Genomic DNA, 18,090 nt, shown 5'->3' on the forward strand with positions numbered 1-18,090 from the left:
TGCGCATTTCATAGTAGCCAGGGAGAAATGGTCTATGGAAAAGCTTGTCAATTTTTATGTGAAGGAAATTGTGAGGCTTCACGATGTTCCGTTAACGATTGTATCGGATCGTGATAGTCGTTTCACCTCAAGGTTTTGGAAAAGTCTACAAGAGGAAATGGGTACCAAGTTGTGTTTAAGTACAGCTTACCATCCGCAGACTGATGGTCAGAGTGAAAGAACGATACAAACACTTGAAGATATGCTAAGAGCATGTACCCTGGAATTCCTAGGTAACTAGGATGAACATTTACTGTTGGTAGAATTTTCCTATAATAATAGTTTTCACTCGAGCATTAAAATGGCACCTTACCAAGCTTTGTATGGACAAAAGTGTCGTACGCCGTCTTGTTGACTTGAGGCTGGGGAAAAGCAGTTTATGGGACCGGAGATGGTTCATCAAACTGCTGAAAAGTTGAAAATAATTAGGGAAAGAATGTTAGCAGTTCAGGATCGTCAAAAGAGCTATGCTGACAAAAAGCGAAGACCGATGACTTTTGAAGTTGGGGATTCGGTTTTGCTTAAAGTCTCGTCGTGGAAGGGACTTATAAGATTTGGAAAAAGGGGGAAATTGAGTCCAAGGTTTATTGGACCATTTAAAGTTCTTCAGAAGATTGGGGACCAAGCTTACAAGCTCGAACTACCAGAAGAACTGAATGGAATTCATAACACTTTTCATGTGTGTTATTTATGAAAGTTCACGGGGGAAGTTCCCGACATGATTCCACTTTTTGAGTTGAGAATCGATGAGAACAAAAGCTTGATTGAAGAACCAGAGGAAATCGTTGACCGCAAGACTAAAAAGTTGCGACGCAAGATGGTCAAGTTAGTGCTTGTCCGATGGAAACACACGAATGGGCCGAATCTCACCTGGGAGACGGAGAGTGACATGATGGGTCGCTATCCGCATTTGTTTGTTGATGTGTGATTCCGGGGACGGAATCATTCTAAGGTGGAGAGAATTGTAACGCTTGTGTTTCTGGGCTTGCCATTTTTAGCAATGTAATAGTCTAGGTTAACCTTTGTAACCCGTTTTGAAATAATATAAGTGTATTATTTGAGTATTATGTGTTTTGTGCTTAATTGCTTAATTATGTGGTTTGATTAATTAAGAATAAAAATAAGTGTCAAAATTTAAGTGTAAAATAAACTTGATATCTTTAGATAATGTTGTAGTAGTTGAAACAAGGTTTCCGACGATATAAAGAATGCCGAAATCCGAGTTATAACGAAGAAGTTATGACCTGTCGAAGTTTCGCGACAGAACCGGCACGACATAGCACGACGTAAAAAATGAATTTACGTTAGAGCAATATTTAGCCTTAGCAGTCTTAATGAAAGTCGTAGAATACGTTAAACCATGAGCGTGCATAAAAAGAACGCCCAAATCTGACTTCGTATGAGGAAGTTATGATTTTTCGAAGTTTCGACTTAGTAGTATGCAGCCCGAATGCTCGATTTGAGACCGAACGGTTTTTAGCCGAAACAATCTAAATGAGAATTGAAGATCTCATTAATTGTAGTAAAACGATAAAAAGATAGGCGAAAACGGACGTCGGATAAAGAAGTTATGATTTTATAACGGAGTTTTCCTGTCCCAGCCTACTAAAAATAAATAATAAAAATAAATCAAAATTAGCCGACGGAGTCTAAACGAAAGTTGTAGATTGTAGTCTCACCTACACGTGGATATAAAGAACGTCAAAAACGGAGTTCGTATGAGGAAGATATGAATTTTTGAAGTTTATTAAATATTTTCGATATTTAATTTAAATATATATTGGCCGATATTATCCATGGGGGGAGTCAGCGATCTTATCGTCGTTACGCCCCGCGTAACCTAAAATTATGCCCCGTGTAAATCGCAAATCCAGCCCCTATAAAAGGAAGTCGAGTGCAGTCGATTCAGTTGCTCATTTCTTCCCGTTTTCTCGCTTTTTCGCATCGTTTTTCGTGTAAGAAATATCCCGAAGCCCCGGTATCATTCCCGAGCCCCGAAGCAAATCCCGAGATCCCGAAGATCCCGAGAAGTGCGGTTTCCGAGCTGAAGCTCTGCCCGCGAGAAGTTCGACTTTTGTAGAGATCTTCCAGATCTGCTGAGGATTACTACTTCTGCAAGCCGTAGTGCTGTCCGATCATCTTCTGATCAAGTGAGTGTGTAGTTACTTTCTTCTAACGCATAATTATGAAGTATTTTATACGAAATACGTGTTATGTGTATAGTTTTGTTGTTATGTACGTGAATGTATATTCACTCTCTTCAATCTCATAGATCTGATTTGTTTTCTATGACATACGTGTTATGTGGGTATGCCTTATCTGTTATGTGAAATATGTATTGGATGAAAATGCTATACAGGTTTTAAACTATGTATAAAAATATATATTTTTATCTACTAATATGTTGGGTAGAACATGGGTAGATAATTGGTATGTAATAAACAAATGAGAGGCCTCGATGTTGTTGTTGTTGACCTAGTTATTCAGCGGAGTATGGATAACAACCACAGACTCCTTCTAGACAGTCTCGTGGAACGCTAGCAGGTTCATAACCTGTAGGTGTTGTGAATGATGTGTTCACCGGTGTACTCTATCCCCCTCATGGTTGCCTTTAGGATATCTATTGTTGAGGAAACCCCTTAGCAGTAATTTCCGTCCCGATGAAAATCCTAGATTAGGTCCCTTGAGATAGATGTTGTTTTAGGGACGTAAAGTGAGGATAACGGGAATGGGTAATCGGGATAGCGATTGGTTGGTGAAATTAAATATAATTTATTTATTGTGGGTTGAAAACCCTATATGCTCACCAGGCTCCCAAGCCTGACCCACTCAGTTTTATTTGTATTACAGGAAGTGGTGCAAGGGCGTAAGATGGATGAACCATCAAGTTGTTTTGTTTACAAGTCTGCATATGTATATATTTGTTGAATGACTTGTAATGTTATCGTTTATGCTTATTGGTCTGTATCGGAACATGACACCCCGAGTTTTGATTATATAATGAAAAATACATTTCTTTTATGAAATGCTTTGGTAAACATTGTTTTATCATGTTTTGTTTTTGGGAACAAATTCCGCAACTCTTTCAAATCAAAAGGATTTACTCTGAAATTATTTTAGAACCATAAATGAAAATCGGTCTTTTCTGGCCGTGATTTTGGGGATGTCACACATGTGGGGTAGCCCATGGCATTCCCAGGTAAAGACCATGTAAGGTAGCCCATGGCACGAAGGTGTAAGACCTTGGGGGAGCCCACGACATCCTTACAGGTTTATGTATGCATGGATTATGTGATATATGTAGCTTATGTGGTTTGTGTGTAAGGCATGCCCTGGGGAAATCACTAAGCATTAGCTTATAGGGTCTGGATTTGTTTCAGGTACATCGGATCCTAAAGGAAAGGGCAAGGTGTGATGGTGCGATGTGCACTCTCACACAGGTGTTTTTATGGGACACTCTGATGTTTGAAATAATATTATTATGGATTTAATTTGAAAACAATTGTAATGAGATTTCATGGTTTATGGAAAAGTGTTTTGACTATTTAAAAACGAAAATTTTTACCCTTGGATTTTGGATCGTTACATCATGAACTATGTAGCAATACCATTACTATGTTTAAAACTTCTTAGACAATCTACAATTCAATCATGATAGTCTTAATTCACCACTTACTTCCAAAAGTACGACAGACTGTGGAGTTTGAATAATCGAATTATTCAGGAAGTAAAACATGCAAAATGAAATACAAGAATAAACAATTGACAAAAGGTAGTAAATAAAGTCATAAGTAATTATCTATTATTTAATCACCAAAATTCAATTACATTTACTTTGTTACAAGTTTCAAACTAGCTATCTAACTACTAAAACTAATATCACCTCTCAGACTAATGCTCCTAGAATGTTGAATGTGTTTAGCCCTACTCAGACCCTTTGTGAGTGGATCTGAAGGACGCTCTTTAGATGATACCCTCTTCACTATGATGTGACCTTCTACTCTATGTATGATGAAATGGTATTTTCTGTCGATATGTATTGATCTTCCATGATCTATTGGTTCCTTTGTCAAGGCAATCGCTCCTTCGTTATCACAGAAAATTTCCATTGGCTCCTTGACGGTTGGCTCAACTCTAATATCTCCGATGAAGTTCATCAACCAAGTTGCTTCCTTTGATGCTTCGCTCGCCGCTATGCACTCTGATTCACATGTAGAATCAACCATTGTCTCTTGCTTAGAACTTTTCCAACTAATTGATCCTCCATTTAAGGTAAACACCCATCTAGATTGAGAATGGAAGTTGTCTTCGTCTATTTGAAAGTTGGGGTCACTATACTCAGTTAATCTCAATGTATCACTGTCACCAAGTACTAGGACCTAGTCCTTAGTACTTCACAGATACATAGAATATTCTTAACTGCTATCCAATGATATTTACCTGGATTTCCTTGATAACGACTGACCATGCTCAAAGAAAAGGACACATCAGGGCGAGTATATGTCATAACATACATGATAGATCCAACGGCTAAAGCGTATAGAATTCTACTCATTTATGCTATCTTTACATCGGTACTCAGACTCTAAGTCTTACTCAGTTTGGTATTACTCTGGATGGGTAGTTCTTCTTTCTTGTAATTTTCCATACTAAAACATTTTATCACTTCTTCCAAATATGTACTTTGACTAAGTCCAATTATAAGTTTACTCATATCCCTTAGAATTCTTATCCCTAGAATATAAGCACCCTCTCCTAGATCCTTCATAGCGAAACACTTTCCAAGCCAAGACGTAACCTCTTGCAAAGTTGGAATTTTGTAACCTATAAGAAGTATGTCATAAACATACAATACTAGGAAGGTTACTATACTCCCACTAACTTTGACATATACACATGACTCATCTTTACTTCTAGAGAAACCAAACTCTTTGACCTTCTCATCGAAACAAAAATTCCATCTGCGAGAAGCTTGTTTCAACCCATAGATGGATTTCTCAAGCTTGCACACTCTATTGGGAAACTTTGCATCAACAAAACCCTCTAGCTGACGCGTGTAAACAACCTAAACTAATTTACCATTAAGGAAATCAATTTTGACATCCATATGCCAAATTTCATAGTCATGAAAGACAGATATGGCTAGCATTATCCTAATAGATTTTATCTTAGCCATTGGTGAGAATGTCTCATCATAGTAAATCCCTAGGGTTTGAGTAAATCCCTTCGTAACCGGTCGCGATTTGAATATGTGTACATTACGATCCATGTTGGTCTTCTTCTTAAAGATCCATTTGCAACCAACTGTCTTCCAACTAGGTTGTTCCAAACGTGGTTGTCATACATGGACTTGATCTTGTTGTCCATTTCCTCTTACCATTTGGCCGCCTCTGGGCCTGCTATTTCTTCATTATAGTTAGCTGATTCATCCAAATTTACCAGTATACTATCAATGTATCACCATCTATAGTTATATGGAAACCATAGAACTCAATTGGCACGCTAACTCTACTGGAACGCCTAAGAGGTAATGAATTATCAACTGGTTCAACTGGAATCTCTTCCTCTGGTTGAACCCTAGCATCTTCAGAGTTTCCTTCATCGTTTTATTCTTGAATCTCTTCAAGGTCAATGGTACTCCCATTGTCCTCTTTGTACATGAACTCTCTCTCGCGAAAGACTCCTCTTCATGCTACAAAGACCACGTTCTCTCTAGGTCTATAGAACAAATATCCAAAGGACTTCTATGGCTAGCCTATGAAAATACATCTCTCACTACGAGGTTCAAGCTTGTCGTGAGTCTCTTGTCTAACGAAAACTTCACAAACCCAAACCTTGATATGTGCTAACGATGCAACCTTCCATGTTCACATCTCATGAGGTTTTTTGGTAACCTTCTTAGTTAGGACAATATTACGAATATGGGTGGCAATATCTAAGGCGTACCCCCAAAATGAAATTGGAAGAGAAGCTCGACTCATCATGGAACGAACCATGTCCAACAAGGTTCGATTGTGCCTCTTAGCCACACCATTAAGTTGTGGTGCCCTAGGAGGGATCAATTGTGAAATTATTTCACATTCCTTGAGGTAGTCGTGCAGCTCGATACTAAGATACTCTCTGCCTCTATCTGATCTGGGCATCTGTATCTTCCTGCCCAATTGACTCTTGACTTCATTTTAAACTCTTTGAACTTTTCAAAGGTTTAAGATTTATGTTTGATTAAGTAAATATAGACATATATACTATACTCATCTGTAAATGTTACATAATATTGATTTGCATCCCTAGTGGTGGATATGAAGGGACCACACACATCTGTGTGTATGAAGTCCAACAAACCTTCACCTCTTTCACAAGATCCAATGAAAGGTGATTTTGTCACCTTATCCAAAATATAATATTCATATGTATCATCCAACCTTAGATCAAATGATTCCAACACTCCATCCTTTTGGAGTTGGGCGATTCATTTCTTGTTGATGTATCCAAGATGACAATGCCATAACCATGCTTTGTCTATACCATTAGGCGAATCAATTTAAAAATACACCATTACCTAAATTGTCTACACATGTCACAGTTTCATACACACCATCACAAGGTAAAGCTTCAAAAAAAACATTTTTATAAGTAGAAATAGAACCATTCAAATCATTAAATGGATATCTTAACCGTTGTCTGAACAATGCATGAAAAGAGATAATGATTCTTTTCATTTCTGACGAGTAGCAATAATTCATTAAATCTAAACTAACACCATTACTAAGCACTAGACTATAAACTCCCATCTTAGTAACAAGTGAAGATCGCATATTCCCTATGATCAATTTCATTCTACCGTGCTCCACATCGTCACTTCTTCTTAGACCCTGCAAATTAGAACAAATGTGAAATCCAAATCCTGTATCAAGGGCCCAAGAACGAGAAGATGATGAGTTATTATATGAAATAGTGTATATACCTGCAGAAGTTGGCTTCACCTTTCCATCTTTGATATCTTGAAGATACTTCGGTAAACTTCATTTCCAATGCTCCTTGTCATTGCAGTAAAAACAAATAGCCTCTTTGGGTTCAGAAAAGGGTGGGTGATCAGAACTGGACTTTCCTTTAGGGCCACTACTAGATGACCCTGCATGAGACTTTCCCTTCCAGTTTTTCTTGGGAGGAACTTTCCTCATTTCACCCTTTCCCTGTTCGATGGCTAAGACGGGAGCACTAGTATGGGTGGAGGCAATACTTTTTCCCTTAATTCCTGCTTCAACTATCTGCAGGAGGTTGTGCAATTGAGCTAAGGTGGTCTCACTAATATTCAGATGATAGATCAGAATAAACTGATCATAACAACTAGGTAAGGAGTTTAGGGCTATGTCGATAGAAAACTCTTCATCAAAATGCACATTAAGCCTAACAAGGCCCTCCACGTAACGTTGCATTCTTTGCACGTGACCACAAAGAGATTCTCCCTCCCTTATCTTGCACGCCATGAGGGATTTGACCACTTCGTACTTTTCTTGACGATCTCGCTTATGGTACTTTTCCATAAGGTCTTTTTTCATCTTATAGGGCCAGTAATCCTCATAAAACCTTTGCAGCTCAAGGGTCATGGTAGCTACCATGATGCAAGCAACTTTTGTTGCATCATTGTAATGCTTCTGGTAGGAGGCATATTCTTCAGGAGTAGCTTTGCCTTCTTTGACTTCAATGAGTTCCTTTTCGAGAAAATACTCTTTGTTCTCAAATCAAAGGGACATTTTAATGTTTTGCATCCAATAATTTGTAATTGGAACCATTCAATGTGACTTTGGAGCATACAGAGAGCAAGGAGATGTTATGTTGGTTGGAGGAGGGGGAGGAAGAAACATCAGTTGGAGTAGACATTTGTAAACAGAAGGTATTTTTAGTTAGATAGAATACTCCTTAATATAGAAACCCATAATAAAATATTAACGGTAGGATCCAACTATATAATTCACAACTTAGAAAAGGGATGTTGTAATCTAATTACAAATTTTATAAAGGTAGGTAAATGAAGATTTTCCAACTCCACCAAGGGAAAACGAAATTTAAAAGAAATTAAGTTATGTGAAATTCCTAGGTCTTTTGAGATTCATTGAAACCATTCAATGGCATGTTTAATCTCTGATTATGCTCTTATATTTGTGACTCTGATACTGAGGATCACAAACAATATGTGAATAACCATGCAAATGTGCTTGCTAACCTCATTATCATTTATCATCCCAATTGATGTGCTGGTAAACCATACACACTCAATCAACAATGATAATTTATGAGATACCCATTACGAGTCTTTATTAGTCCCTATTAGTGTGCTGGTTAGCCATACACGCTCCACTAACGACTTATAAACTGGAATGCGCAATTTCATGGGTTAGCATAAAATTCTTTTTTTTCTTAAGTAACTAGATTTGGGATTTTAATAAAAGTTTCTAGTACTTTTTTAATATCATTATATTTTTAATGAGAATTAATGTCCTATCAAGTCTATGCCAATGGCCCTCCACCAATCAAGGAATCGGTGGGTGAGAGTGAACACCCATTCAACTACCATTTTATAAGCAATTTCCTTATATCACATTTATAGATCGGCTTCGTGAATGAGACATACTAGCGACTTGACTGACTTAGTCTTGTACATATAATATATTAACAATTAATAATACATATATAAGGTGTATTTTAAGCTTTTCAAAATACTAGATTTATTTTATTTAAAATTTCGAAAATAATAACCAATTAATTTTAAATTCAAAAAATAAACCAAATGATTTAATATTTATCTATTAATTAACATTTAATTAAATATATTAAATCAATTAAGGATTAACTAATTAATTAATCAAATAATTTAATCTTAATCCTTACCCTCTAAATTTTCGAAAAATAGGTATAGGATTTATCAAATTTTGTAATTATCTTTTTTAATCAGACTAAACTAATAATTATCAAAAATTAGGAAACCCTAACCACATACCAATTTTCGAAAACTTTGGGAGGAAGGTTAGGGTTTTAAAACCCTAACCCAAATTTCGAGATTCAAGAGATGGGCTAGGGTTTTGAAAAACCCTAACCCTAGTCGAATTTTTTTAGCCTTCTAGGGTTTAATTTCCATAAACGTTAATTTGATCAAATTAAACAAATATAGCAAATTCAATCGAAAATAAACCAAAACGCTTTGATACCACTGATGAGTTTTAGGCATAACAAAACAAACTTAAAACTCTTAAGTGTGCATGCAACCTAAATCAAAATCTATGTTTTCTCTGTTGAACTTATAACTAAGAACATCAAAATAAGAACCCTAGAAACCCTAGGTAATTTTCAGAATTACTAAAGACAAGGTTTAGGGTTACATACCTTTTAGTTGCTATAGTAAACAACCAGAATCTCCTTTTGTTGATCTCTTGGAAGCAAGCACCACAAATGTTGTGCCTTTAATGGAATCACATCCAAAATAGCAAGAGGAAGATTATGGAGAGAGGAGAGGGGGAGCAAAATTTCGGTTATCTCTCTAAGAGTATTAGTGGGCGAAATGTAAAGGGCTAGGGTCCTTTATATAGTGGTACAAAGAAAGCCCTCAATAACCATAATCCGAATATAATAATAATATTTCAAATTGGTAATTATCCAACTCCATTTTTATCAATATGGAATAATCTAAAAACCCTAGATTATCCCCTTGAAATCGTCCACCCTCTGGGTGGAAGGTTCTGAAGCCTTTTGTTCAACCATTAAACAATTGCACTTTAGACTTTGCACTTTTAATTAATTCTATTAATTCCAGTTAATTTCCAATTAATATATTATTCTCATAATGAATTAATAAACTATGTATTTCAATTTATTATTCACATAATAAAATAACATCTCTCTTTCTCCAATAGTCATCATGTCCAATTGCTATGTTTGAGGAAAACCTAAAAGAAATGTGCTACGATCAATTCAAGTTATATATCAATTATAGTTACAGGCTTAAACACATAGTCCAACAGTTTCCTATTTTGATAAGTCTATAACTATAACTACCAGTATAACTTCTAAAATTAATCAAAAACATTAAAAAAAATTGAAAATGACAATATAGTCATTTTGCTGTTAGGGACTAAGCATGCAACACTTTACGATTTAAGGGATTGTCCGAGTTATTTTTGAAAATAGAGACTGAACACGTTTTTGACACCTACACGAAGGACGATTTGCGTTAGTCAATTTTGTTAAAAGGCTTAGGTAAAACCCTGTGAGTTTGAGAAAGTATAGGGACTATTTCTGTAAACATAATATTTTAAAGATATTTTTGCGTTACCGTATAAGTTAGCCAATCACAGAACCCATTAAGATCTATACGATCTTTTCGACAAGGAAAACTAAAACTGCCTGTCATTTTCGTATCTCACAACGAAATCTTTACCGTTAATTATTTTAAATCTGATGGTTGATATTTACTCTCATCTCACAAAGCATAAAAGCTTCCGTCAGTTTATCAGAAAGTGCACCAAATAAATAAAAAAATACCGCCTTTTCGACAGTCGGTTGTTCTTTACCATTGACGATCGTTCTCATCTGCGATATAATTCAAACAGTGTGTGTGTGTGTGTTTGGGTGTGGTGTGTGAGGAAAAATGGACTCCTCATCGGCGGTAGAGGAGGCAACTTTTCAAGAGAAGCCAAAAAATTTTGTTGATAAAACGTCGGTGAAGCGGTGGCTGACTGGAGCGGAGAAAGACGAAGGCGAAGAGGAGTGCGACACGGAAGCCTGGGAGACGCTGAATAAGAGTTTTAAGGAAGCGCAATCGGTGTTAGATCAGAACCGATTGTTGATTCAACAGGTGAACGAGAATCATCAGTCGAAGATTCCTGATAATTTGGTAAAAAATGTCGCGTTGATTCAGGAAATTAATGGTAATATCTCAAAGGTAAGCTCTGTTTATTCGAATCTATCTGTCAATTTCGCAAGCTTTGTTCATCAGCGACGCGTCAAGAACAAAAACGATAAGCTGGATCGCGCAGATTCGTGACTTGCGTTTTGCCTAAAAACCTATCGTGTTTCGTTTAGTCTCAGTAATTCTCGATCATCTTTTAATAATACTTTAAACCATCCGTGTTTACAGAGTTTGGTAATATATTATATCGACGGGGTCAGTTTGAGTGTCTATTTCGATTGCTTTCATAACGTTCGTGCATGGGGTGTCTTTTGGATGACGTTTGTGGTTTTCTTGTGATTGATCGTATTTTGAAATGAAAATTCGAGTGCTTAACTAGTGATTCCTTTATCTTTGATGATTAAGGTAGAGTGATTGCTACGACACTGCTAATCTTATGAGGTATTTATGTTTTCTCTTCCTTGAATTGCCCTAATTGTGTTTGAGTTCTTTCTTCAGTGAATATGAGCAATTATCTTCAAATATATACTTGTTTTGACAGTGTTTTCCATATTGAGAAAATTTCCTCTGATGTGTCATTAAATTTAACATGATCTTGGTGTTCATGAACTACTGGTGTGGTATTTTGTTGTTTTTATGTGTTAATTTTTGTCTGAACGACTAACTGATTTGACACACTGTGCTCCAAACTTCTTTCTGTCATTAAGAAGGTTGCAGGGGACCTGGATTATGATGGGGATTTTGGAACACATTGATGTCATGGACCTGAATCTGATGGTAAGATTGGTTGATTCTAGGGTTCCATGTAATGTGAATGTTGTGATGTTGGGATTTTTGTATATAGTCTATGAACTGCAAATAATATTCATAATTTGTCATACAATTTCTTTGCATCATCAATTGAAAGAATTTGTGTTTAAAGATTGTGAGTAAATGGATACATCCATAAGCGAAATGGTTATTGATAGTTGTGCCCTAGTTCTTGAGTTGTAATCTTGAAACACAGGACTTCGGTATGTAAATTTTGCTCAAATTTTCAAGAGCAAGCATAGTTTGACTCTTTCTATCCGGTAGTTTATAAGCTAACAACTAATTTTTCAACTAGTATGTCAAACAGCATAAGCCATTTTAGTATTGCGATTGTTTATGAGAGTTGTATTAAATTGTTTTTAGGACAGGGTTATATATGATTCAAACATATAATATATTTGATTTGGATTCTACTAAGTTTAATCGGTTAAGAATCTTTTATCGTGATTAGGTAAAACAAAAAGTTGTGGTTACGCAAATGGTTGAACTGAAATACGCTTTATGATGGTTACTAAAAAAAATCCCAACCTTGATGGTAAGGTGCAATCGTAGTTTGAGAAAATCTTTCCTTTTTTACTTATGAAATTGTCAAAAAGGATCTGTACCACATGATGGTATCCGTTATAAATGGTAAAGTGATAGGATAAGATTGAGAAAGTATTCAAACTTTTGGGAGGGATGATCATATGTCAGATTTTGTTAACCTATCTAACACTTTTGTAATGACAAGTTAGTTTAACCAAAACTTTGTAACGACAATTTAGTTTAACCAAAATGGATCTACGGATACCTTTGAATCTATCACTTTTGGTAAAGTAGTACATGATCTCAATCATCAGAAATATACACGATACAAAACTTAATTGAGTCGGTTTTTATGTTAATATAAAGAAATATACACGATACAAAACTTAATTGAGTCTGTTTTTATGTTAATATAAAAAACTATGTCTTTATGTTAATATAAGAAACATGACATAGTATCATGTTGTCTTTGTGTTACATAAAAATTTGTCGAGTCATGTCGGTTCAAATAAAAATACGACATGATTGTCCTAGTTGACACCTCTAAGGTAGAAAGACGAAGTAAAAGCGTTTTATGGAATTTCCAAAATAATCTTATTTTCGGGTTCAAGAAGTATATGAGAGAAACAATATATGATAGCGGTGAGCAAAACTGAACTTGAAAATCAAAAAACCGATGATTTGGATTTGATTTTTCTAAAAAACCGAAATACTGGTATCAAGGTTTTAGAAATGCAAACCCGATAAAAACCGAACTGAATTTATGAATATATTTATCCTATACATACTATATAGATATATACATGTTTTGTAAAGTCATATCACAAACTGCTTCTTGGTCGATTTGTTCAATGTGTCGCCTATAGACCTTGGGGTCCCGTGTTCGAGTCTTCTTCTCGATGTATTTTGTGAACCTGAAATTGAATCAGGGAAAAACCGAAAACCGGGAAACTGAACCCATTGTTTATGGGTTGGGTTGTATTCTAGTTTTCTAAAAACCGATAAATTGCTTTTAGGTTCAGATTTAGGTCAAAACCGACCGATGCTCACCCTTAAATTATATGAGACCATAGTGGATTGCTCATTTGAATGGTTTGGTAGTAGTCAACGTAACTTGTCATTAAATTTGATCTCTTGGTAAATAACCTAGTTATTATGTCTAGTCCATAGTAGTAGTTTGAACAATGCTTTAAACTATAATTAATCATCATATGTCATTAGAATTCAAATTAGACAAGTATAGTGGTTGTTTATGTAAGGTCCCAAAAATAGAGTGTAAATTTTTATTTTTAATAATAAAATCAACCATTCATTTCATTGTTTCCAAAAGACCATCATAGTATAAAATGTATATTCTTGAATCAACAATATCAAATCAGAGTGATCATGCGGAAATTCATTGGTAGATGCGATGCGATCAGACTGAGCCATTCCCTTTGGAACCAGATGTGCGAGAAACATAAACATGAGACTATAAGAACAAAGCTTAATGAGTTCCCAAAATACAACATATTATACATACAATGGGCCCCACCCTACATCCGGCCCGCCCGATACAGATTGACAGTAACATGCGATGGGCCCCGCCCAATACATTCATTAGGCCTCACCCGGTATACGTACGGACACATACAATATATGCAAGAGTCACACAGACAGCTAGCATCCTATAAACATAATCAATGGTCTGATATTGGTGCCTTCGACCCGTAAATACTGTGAGGAGGCTCACCTCAATCCGATGATAAACAAAACACATACTCGAGCTCCTGCTACCACTGCTCCTCACACTAAACATATACAAGATCAACCCTAATTAATAATCATGGTAATAACCCACAATCAAAGGTCCAAGTCATATTCTATCTTACTAAGGGTAAAAAGCCATTTTACCTTTCCTAATCTTGACCCAACTAATCATGGCCCGAGCCCAGTATGACCCAAAGCCCAAAAATGGCTAAAAAAGGATATCTGGGAGTACGTCCTGCGTACATCCTTACTAAGCCCTACGTACTGGGCTACAACGGAAGAGAACCCAGGTTGAACCTGTTACGCTCTGCATACCAAGAGGGTATGCCCGACATACTTTGTTGCACCCGAAACTCATCATTAAGCTCTTAATGCTTAAAGACCAAACGTCCAATTCACATATCTAACTCTTAGGAAGGTCTTAACTGATAAAGTTGATAACTTTAAGCTTTTGCATGGCTTAATAGATCCCACAACCAAACCCTAACATCTTAACTTCACAAAATGATCAACAACTCATGCATGGTTGAAATATACAAAACAATATTCGAGTTTTATGGAATAATGACCTCAGAAACATCAAGAAATGCTAACCTAAGCTTTCGGAGTAGCTTTTACTCACAAGAGCCAACCATTGGGACCAAAACATGCCAAAACCTAAGCTAATCTAGATCTATGCAAGAGAATCACAAAGGTTGAGACTTTATACCTTCTGGAAGATGAAGAAGAAGAGTAGAGTTTGGATCTATGAGATATAGACTCCAACCACACCTTCTAAGCTCTTCTTCTTAACTATAAGTCTATAACACACCAAAAATCACCCAAAAGCTTGAGATTCTCACAAATTGAGCTAGGGTTTCGTGGGGGATGGAAGAGAGGCTGGTGGTTGATCATAAGAAGGCTTTCCAATGGGTTAACGTCCTTAAATAGGGCCCAATACCCTAAATTAAGGTTTTCATACAACACGAGTACGCCCTGCATACTCTAAGTATGACCAGCGTACTGGAAGAAACCCCTCGTCCAAGTTTAATGAATTACGCCTTGTGTAACCCATAGTTACGCCCCACGTAATTGCCATTCTAGAAAAATAATTTATATAAAAGCTTTAAAAGAATTTACTTAGGATCCGGGTGTTACAATTCTCCTCACTTGAATCAGACTTCGTCCTCAAAGTCTGTTGACGCAAATAACTCTAGGTAATGCTCCTGCATCTCCTCCTCAGGCTCCCATATCACTCTGAACCCTTTCGGTGCTACCATTGCACCTTCACTAGACCCACAACCATATTTCACAAAGTCTTTGTCTACTTGTATAGAATTACAACTAGTCCTTCTATGTAATTCAGGCACTCATCTACCTGTATATCCTCCAAAGGGACCACTACGGAATCATCAACCAAACATTTTCACAACTAAGAAACGTGAAAAGCGCTATGAATGTGACTAAGCTCCTTGGGTAGCTGCAAACGGTAAGCCACCCTACCCACCTAGGTAATAACCCTACAAGGACCAATATATCTGGGACCCAGCCTGCCCCGCTTCTTGAACCGGATGACACCTTTCCACAGTGACACCTTCAGGAATACCATATCACTTACCTGAAATTTCCAAGTCTGATCGGTGCTTATCAGCGTAACTCTTTTTCAAGCTCTATGCGATCTGCAATCTCCCATGCACCTACTAGATCAAATCGGTAGTCCGGAGGACCACCTCTGTGCTACCCATGACTCGCTGACCGAACTCGCGCCAACAAAACAGCGTCCGACATTTCCCCCACAAAGCATCTCAAAAAGAGGTCGATTAATACCGACATGGTAGTTGTTGTAATAAGAAAACTCAACCAAAGGAAGATACGTATCCCAGCTACCGCCAAAATCCAGTACACCTGCCCTTAGCATATCTTCTAAGGTTTGGATAGTCAGCTTACTCTGACCATCATTCTGTGGATGAAAAGTTGGGTTGAAGTGCAGTCGCGTACCTAACTCCTCATGAAATGTAACGTACCAACAACAATGACATAAAATTTTTGTTTTTAAATTAATAAATCGTCAATACATATAATTTCCATAAAACCAAGGTAATCAAGATTTAGCAAAAAAATCATCGAATCAGAGTAAATCACAGGATGCAGAAACGTGTGGTGTGTGCTCTGCAATCATCCTAAGCTCTTCCATTTGAAAACTAGAGTACCTGAAACATAAACTAAAAACCATAAGCACAAAGCTTATGAGTTCCCCAAGATATCGCATACCATACATATCTAATTACATAAAGGGCCCACCCACACTCGCATATCGGGCCCCACACACTGAGATACAGGCCCCGCCTACACTCGCATAACGAACCCCGCCCACTGAGATACGGGCCTCGTCCACACTCATATGACCATATAATCATATAAACATCCAAATACATACGAAAATCACAAAGATAATGGCATACTGTACAATTATCGGGCCCCGCCCACATACAAATCATATATGAATAACCTGATACTAGCATACAAAATAACCATCAGGCCCCGCCCAGTCAGCACCTAAAACACATACACATGAAACAGTCACACATACATCAAGAACTCTATATAGAAAAGCATAGGGCGGCATTGATGCCTTCAACCCGCTAAACATAGTGAGGAAACTCACCTCGTACTGCCGAAACGCACAGAAAATCCTTGGCTGCTGGCTAATAGATCCTCGGACTATCAACATCAAAAAAACACCCGATCAACATTTAGGTCCCAATCCATAACCATAAGTCCGTCAGTCTATTCTTAGGGTAAAAAGACCATTTTACCCCTCACCTAGTTTGGCCCAAGACTAAGGCCCAAACTTAAAATCTAAAAGGCCCAAAACCAAATAGTCACTCAAGGACCATACTTGGCCTAATTTTCCAAATTAGGCCCAAACCCCTTACAAAGGCCTTACCCTAACACCCAACATACAATCCAAAAGGCCCAAACATCGGGAAATCCTCAGCCAACACGTCGTGTTGGCTTGCAAACACACCATGTTAGGGCGAGACTTAATAACATAATATAATAAGTTGTTTTCTCCGATTCCATGAGCCCCAAAGCTCAAATCTAGTCTGAAACATGGTTCAGAAGGATAAAGTTTCCAACTTTATTCATTGGGACTACCTAAAGAGGTTCAAACCAAATATATAAAGCTTAATAGTGCAAGGGGCTTAATCAATAAGCAGTACTTAATCCGAAAAACATATCCCTGAAACATAGATCTGACTTCCTTGAGCTGGAAAACCACGTAAAGTTGCCAAATTTATGTTCTTGCATGTCTAAATGAATCACTTAAGCTTAAAAAGGACTTAATAGTTGACTTAATGCATGCATGACCCCAAAACTCTCATAAAACTTGCACATTTATGCTCAAGGGTACCAAAACAAACTTAGATCTGAAATAACAAGCCCTTAAACGACCTAACTTATCCATTAACCCAAAAAGGGACCAAAAACACAACAAACTAACTATGAAGAGATCTAAACAAATACAAGACAAGATGCAAACTTGATACCTCAGAAAGATTCCCCAGAATATGATAATTCTAGATCCAAAGCCAATCCACCAAACAAGACAACTTCAAGATCTCCTTTTCCTTCACAAAGGCAAAAAGTAAGCACCAAGAACTTCTTACTAGCTCAAGAACACCACCAAGAGACTTAGGGATCGATTTTAGGGTTTAGTGTCAATAGAGGCTGGTGAGGAGACCAACCCTTGGGGTTGAAAGAGATTATATAGGGTGAAACATCCTAAAAATTAAGGTTTCCTTCCTAGCTTCCAACACGTCGTGTTGACCTTAATGAGAACCGTGCTTTTCCTTAACTAGACACACTGTGTTGGTTCCTCCAACACGCCGTGTCCAATCCTCAAAATGGGATTCATTCCTTACAATTGATCCTCAAGATTACAGATGTTACATGTAACTCTCCCCCACTTGAATTAGATTTCGTCCTCAAAACTGTTCCTTACCATCCCAGGCACCCAGACAACCTGAAGAATACAACAACATCCCCGAACACACACAACCTTCCCAAGGCTACTGAACCCA

The 18,090-nt window shown here is 37.1% G+C and overlaps 1 long non-coding RNA gene across 1 annotated transcript; it reads left to right on the top strand.

The window, feature by feature from the left end:
* Window positions 1-10,529: 10,529 nt before the first annotated feature.
* On the top strand, window positions 10,530-11,863 carry LOC145013327 (uncharacterized). Its single transcript, XR_013664926.1, has 2 exons — window positions 10,530-11,383; window positions 11,650-11,863. It is a non-coding gene; the product is annotated as an uncharacterized LOC145013327 (long non-coding RNA).
* The last annotated feature ends 6,227 nt before the right edge of the window (window positions 11,864-18,090 follow it).

This window comes from Lactuca saligna, chromosome 8 (assembly GCF_052625555.1).
Source record: "Lactuca saligna cultivar CGN05327 chromosome 8, ASM5262555v1, whole genome shotgun sequence".
Lineage (NCBI taxonomy): Eukaryota > Viridiplantae > Streptophyta > Magnoliopsida > Asterales > Asteraceae > Lactuca > Lactuca saligna.